This window comes from Phragmites australis, chromosome 4, assembly GCF_958298935.1.
Source record: "Phragmites australis chromosome 4, lpPhrAust1.1, whole genome shotgun sequence".
Lineage (NCBI taxonomy): Eukaryota > Viridiplantae > Streptophyta > Magnoliopsida > Poales > Poaceae > Phragmites > Phragmites australis.
In genome coordinates, this window is record NC_084924.1 from 31,648,932 (window position 1) to 31,655,338 (window position 6,407).

The following is a 6,407-nucleotide window of genomic DNA, read 5'->3' on the forward strand; positions in this document are numbered from 1 at the left end:
ATATGTTCTCGGTACAATTCTGGATAGCCTCCAATGCAGTTATTCAAAATGTTCCACTTCCCCACTTTTTTGATCATTTTTCGATAATAGAGGTTTTATTAACTCTGATTATTACATCAAGACGATACAATTGAGTTCGCAAGCTCCTGGTCAATTCATAACTAAGATCCACACGACCTAAAGTATAACAATAGAAATGTAAAGCACAATCCGAGTACACAAAATGCACACTTTGAAAAGAGAAAACTATGGTGGTAGGATTGTGATCCGAAACCTAGAACTCTATCCATGCCGGGTAAAGAACTCCCTGACCACCTGCTCCAATCGCATGCACGCTTTTGTTACCATCTCTCGAGACTCCGACTGCCGAAGCATAGACCAAGTATGGAGCCAGTGTGTACATGTATATATAACTAGAAAAGGAGATGAGTTTTTCCTTTTATCAAAAATAATATTATTCCGGCATAGCCAGAATAACCAACAAAAGAGCGATCATGCCCCCAACCAGTACATTGGCCTTCAGTTGTTTACTAAAACCACAGAGCTAGTTTCCCATCATATGAGCGATGCTACGTGATGGATAATGTTTGAAGCAACCTAGATGATGAACTATACGAAACGGACAAAACGACAAGCAAAGAAGAGATGCTTAATTATCTCGCTTTTGTGAAAAAAAATACTTCTGACTACTTTGCTATACGCAAGCGGACGGCGTGCCGTTGCACTTCTTCAACGGCCTGGACGTCGATCAGGCCACCGGTGATGTCTACTTCACCGACAGCAGCACCACCTACACGTGCAGGTTCAACACGGAGATCATGATGAACGCCGACGCGACGGGGCGGCTGCTCAAGTACGACGCGCGGACCAAGCACGTCACCATGCTCAAGGCTGGCCTGCCGTACCCGAACGGCATCGCGGTCAGCGGAGACAGGACGCACGTGGTGGTGGCGCACACCGTACCGTGCTAGGCGTTCAGGTACTGGCTCAAGGGGCCCCAGGCCGGGCAGTACGAGCTCCTAGCCGACCTGCCGGGGTACCCCGACAATATCAGGCGCGACTCCAGGGGAGGCTACTGGGTCGCGCTGAACCAGGAGAAGATGCGACTCAACGCAACGGCTCCCGTCAAGCACCTGGTCGGCGTCCGGCTTGGCGCAGATGGCGTGGAGGTCGAGGAACTGACAGCGGCCAAGGGCGTGACGCTCAGCGACGTCGCGGAGAAGGACGGCCAGCTGTGGCTAGGCTCGGTGGAGCTCGACTACGTCGGGCTGCTTCATTAGATTTCTTTACGTTAGCTCTAGGGAATGTTTGTTTCAGTTTTTACATTGCAATCTGTGATCCCAATATGTAGGTTGAAATAAATAGCAGATTGGATTATACAATAGCTTCTAGATTGTAACAATCCAGCAATCTGTCTTCTATCAGCGTTTACAAATTGTACGATTTAACTTTTATAATCACTACAATAAATCTGTTAATCTATAATGAATTTTCAGTGACAACAAAATATGACAAAAATACAATTTGAAATAATTTTAGAATTAACAAAAATACAAAAATGACAAATAAGCTTAAAAAATCAAACTAACTATGAAAATTACTTAAAAAACAGAAACACATACTTTTGTAAATATTTGAATTTATTTTAATTTAAATGAGTCTTCTTTGAATTTGGTTTATGTGTTAGGTTCTATAATTTTTGTAAACACATACTTTTTTGTTAGGTTCTATAATTGATGATTTCGTTTATGTGTTGGTGCTCTGCTACGGCGCAAGTACTCGGAGGTGATGAACGTGGTGTCACGTAACTGCTTCTTTATGACGATAATTGGCTAAACCATGATGATAATTTTCGTCATGAATTAATGACGAAGCAGGATGATCATAGAACATTATGACAAAAATAGTGATTTTCGTCACCGATTGCAATCAGAGACGTGCAATTGGTGACGGTTATATTTTTGTCACCTGATCGTCATAAACTCTGTTTTATGATTAAATAAAATCATGAAACCGTAATGTTTATAGAACATCACGATTAGCAAATTTCTTGCAATGAATTCATCTTTCATAATTCAGCTTTTTACAATCTATAATCTATAAGTTATTTTTCACAATCCACGAACCCTTAGTGCCATCAGTGATTGGTTAGCAGCTATAACTAGGTAGTGGTAGCTATGGTTACTGAATAAACTTGGTTCTGGTTTTGAATAGTAATTTTCTTTATTACAATATGTTTTAATTGGGTGTGTTCTCTTCTGTAGAATTCCTGTTTAATCTGTAAGATAAAAGGCCAATAGTTTACCTGACATAAGATAGATGGTTTGATTAGTGGTAATTAGCACCAGTTCAGAATACCGACATGTATCAGGACGTCCCGACGACGTGGCAACTAATTTGCCTTACGTATTTGCTGCAGTTATGCAATACTCATGTTCATTAGTGCTGCATATATAAGCAATACCAAGTACTGCCATTCTTTTCGTTGAATGCGTGTGTAACTAGCCGTGGTTACGTCTTCTTTTCCCTGGTCCCAGCAGGCCTCAAAGAAGGCCAGGGATGCTTGCCCCTTAATAAAAAAAAAAATAGCCGTCGTTACGTCTTTAAAAGAAAGGGGAAAGAAGATAAGATGATAGTATAGATGCTTTTTCGGCCTGCAAAAGGACGGTTCGTAATCTCTTCTACCCGTACTGAGGTCCAAACATATACAGGTCACAATAATCAACATGTTGTCATGACCATCATCTAGAAAAAAGAAAAGTGTCAAGACCATAACCTTTTCAGCCGCAGATACAACTTGGATCCTGCTGAGTGGCGACTCTGCTTGTGGTGCAGCACCATATATACAAGCTCGGCCAGCGACGCCAGGCCTTGTGAAGTTTCATCCGCAAGCCCGGTTTCCGGCTTTCCACCATGTGCTTGCCGTGCCTCAAGGCCGAACAGCACGCGTGGCCGTCACCCGCTCGCGCCCACACCTCGTTGTGGCGCACCGGCGCGTGGCTGCGCGGACTGCGTGAGGCGGGACGGGGTCGCTGGACACGATTCGAAGTGGTAACTCCATGGCGTGCTGATGCACCGACTAATTTGGATACTTTTACAGCGAGTATCGTTAGAGACTTGGACGTGCTTTCCTTCGCCCTGGTGACGGGATGCGTCGAAGGAACAGACGGAGGCAAAACTAACAAAGCACGATCTGTTGTAATTTCATGTAGCATAGGCTGAAATCACAACGAATAAGATGATGTTTGGGGCTGCCTCCTCCTTCCACTCCTGTTTCTACGTCAAGCGGTGCTACAGCTCTAGCTCGTCTCTTTGGCTTGCATCGAAGGAAAGCAATGCAATGTTGCTGCTACTAACCGATTGTCAGCCCGAAAAAGCCGGTTGCAACCAGGATAGACAACACTCCGCTTACGGTTCAATTCAAATCTCAAGTAGAAATTTACGGCAAACCATCCAACATGTTTTCGATCTCACCGTTAAGAGGCCAAATACCAGTTTTCACCCATCCACAGGAAGAACAAGTCCTGCGCTGGAAACTTAAACCGCAATTATGACAAAAAACTTGAAACTTTATTTTAAGGAAAAAGCTTAAATTACTCCCCTTAACTATTCCTAGTGTTCAAATAACCTTTGAACTTTAAAACCATTTATTTAATCCCCGAACATTAAATACCGGATCACATAACCTCATGGACTGGTTTGCAACCGCAGTTTTGATGATGTGGCGGCGGTTTCACTGGCGTGGCAGGAAGTCGGTGGGGAGGGGGGCGCCGGGGAGAGGACTACGTTGCCTCGGCAAGGAGCTCACCGGTGGCGGGAGGAGACACGCAGAGAGGGGGCGGGAACTAGAGAGGAGAAGGGAGGGCAGCAAGGATCAGCGGTAGTGCACACATGCGAAGTTCACTAGCGGTGAGCGGCAGCCCAATTGGCCTGGCCGAGGGCACCAAAAGCAAGTGCACACCGTGAGGAACCTGTTTGGGTGTGGCTCGACCGGTGGGCTCTGCCAGAAGGTGGCTGGCGACGAGCACAGAGGGTTGGCGATGGCGGGTGGCTCACACGGACGGGCGCGTCAGCATCGGGCCAGAGCCAAACCGATGCGCACACAAGACTTAGTAGGGTACGGGGGAGCTCATCGAGGTGCGGATTTAGGAGACGGGGCAGCGAAGGGAGGCGGCGGAGAAGGTTGGCTAATGTTGAGTAAGAAAGGGTCGACGCATCAAATCCGGCCGAGAGAGATGGGTATCCGACGGGGAATGGACTCGGCCCCGCGATTGAGACTTTCTACTAGAGCGGCACGGGCAGTGCCACGATGCTGTTGGAAGAGGCGTCGGAGGAGGACGGGGTCGAAAAGAGAACCATGCAGAGGAGGATGCCCGCCATGGCGCGAAGGTCGGCGAGGGTGGCGAGCACAGCAAGCCACAGCGCCAGGGCCTCTGAGTGGGAGGCGTGGAGGCGGTGGCGCAATTGGCGTTCGAGGACGACGTGATTGTCGATAGCAACACGTAGAACGCCACCAGGTCGCCCTACAGCTGTGCGGTAGCAGCGACCTGGTCGTTGGCGGACGCCATCGGATCTGAATCGAAGCTGGGGTGATGGCTAGGGTTTGGTCGGGGGGAGCCGGTGGCAGCAGCGGTTGTGGGAAGGGAGTGGTGGTGGAGAGAGAGATGGAGATAGAGACAGAGACGGAGAAGGAGAGGAAGAGAGGTGACGTGGCAACCATATGGCAAAAACCAGGTGATGTAATGGCCATGGTGGTAAAACCACCATTAAAACCAGCCTTAGGAGGTTATATGATCCAGTATTTGAACTTTAGAAATCAAATAAACGGTTTTAAAGTTTAGGGGTGATCCGGACTACGGGCATATGTTAAGGAGTAAAATGGATTTTTTTTCCCTTATTTTAAAAAAGAATAAGTCCAATTTTGGACCCTCAACTATTATGTTTGTCCAATTTTGACCCTCAACTACAAAACCTGATAACTCTCACCTGTAACTGTCAAAACCAGCTCAATTTCTACCCGAGCCTATTTGAGGTTGTATCCGGGTGATGTGGCGGCTGTTTTTGCCATGTTGATAGCTACATCACATGTTTTCTATTGACATGTTAGCCCACTCAACAAAAGAAAAATAAATAAAAATAAATGATAGGTCCCACTTGCCAGACCCAATCCTCTCTTCTTCATCCTCCTCTTTATCTCTCTTCTTGCCTCCCTCCTCTCCCTGTAGTCGACGAAGCAAATCAAGCCACCGTCACCGCTCTCCAACAACCAGATCAAGCCTCTGTTGCCACTCTCCATCAACACGTCTTGCACTGGTGTAGACGTGTTGGCCCCAAGTTCCACGACACCACCTTCATTATCTCCATGGTTGACTGAGAGCCACCATAGCCATCCATTGCACCATGTCGAGGACTTCACAAGCTTGACCTCGACCGGTTGGGGTCTGAGTTGCGAGCTCTGCAACACCGTCTTGAGGAAGCTACGTCTGACCTCCTGCTTCCTCTACGTGCGAAGCCACACCAGCTGGAAGACCTCAACCCATCGCACTGACATGGGGTGGTGGCCGCAGCCATCAAGGACATTTCGTCACCATGGGGCGTCGGTCATGGTGCGATCCGCTTCGCCGATGTCGCAACATCGCCATTAGCCGGATTTGCCTCGTCCGGTGTGCCGACAGGTTCCTCAGGGATGGCACGACGCAAGGCCAGAAACTCATTTTTTTGCAATGGAAAACTCAAGCTCAGCACAAGAAACTCGATTTGAGCAGCGAGGATCTCAAGCTTCGAGCATGAACTCCATCTAAGCAACCAAACCTCAAGCTTAGCACTAGAACCTCCATCTAGGCAACGGGGACCTCAAGCTTGATGGTAGGGATTTGATTCTGATGTTCCTTCGCTAGCTGGGTCGAGTCCAAGCTAACCGTTGCGGGTTCTTATACTTGATTCAACATTTCCTTACTGAATCCATCTAGCACAAGTTTCAGGGAGAGAGCTTGAAGAGAAAAGGGAATTGACAAAGGTTGAAGACAAGGAGGAAGAAAGTTAAGAAAGAAAAGAGAATGAAAAGTAGGCCCGAGCCACCTCATTACCTAGTTGGCTAAAAATAACCGCTTTTGGCAAGATCCAGGTACAAATTGAGCCAGTTTTAACAATTAGAAGTGACCCAGTTTCATAGTTGAGTTAAAATCAGACAAAGTTGAGGAGCTAAAACTGGACTTATTCCTTCTAAAAAATATTCTACCCGGAGTACAACAGTTGCACACTGCAGTCGTATTTCATATCGGGATCCACGGATGGTTATGAAGATTTATATCCGATGGTAAACAATCCACTAGACACACTGATACTACTGCTTGTCATCTTATCAAACTGCTCACGTAAACAACCAATTGCCCTTTCACACATAGCAG

The 6,407-nt window shown here is 46.9% G+C and overlaps 1 pseudogene; it reads left to right on the forward strand.

Moving 5' to 3' along the window:
- Positions 1-704: 704 nt before the first annotated feature.
- LOC133914728 (protein STRICTOSIDINE SYNTHASE-LIKE 10-like) lies at positions 705-1,280 on the forward strand (annotated as a pseudogene).
- The last annotated feature ends 5,127 nt before the right edge of the window (positions 1,281-6,407 follow it).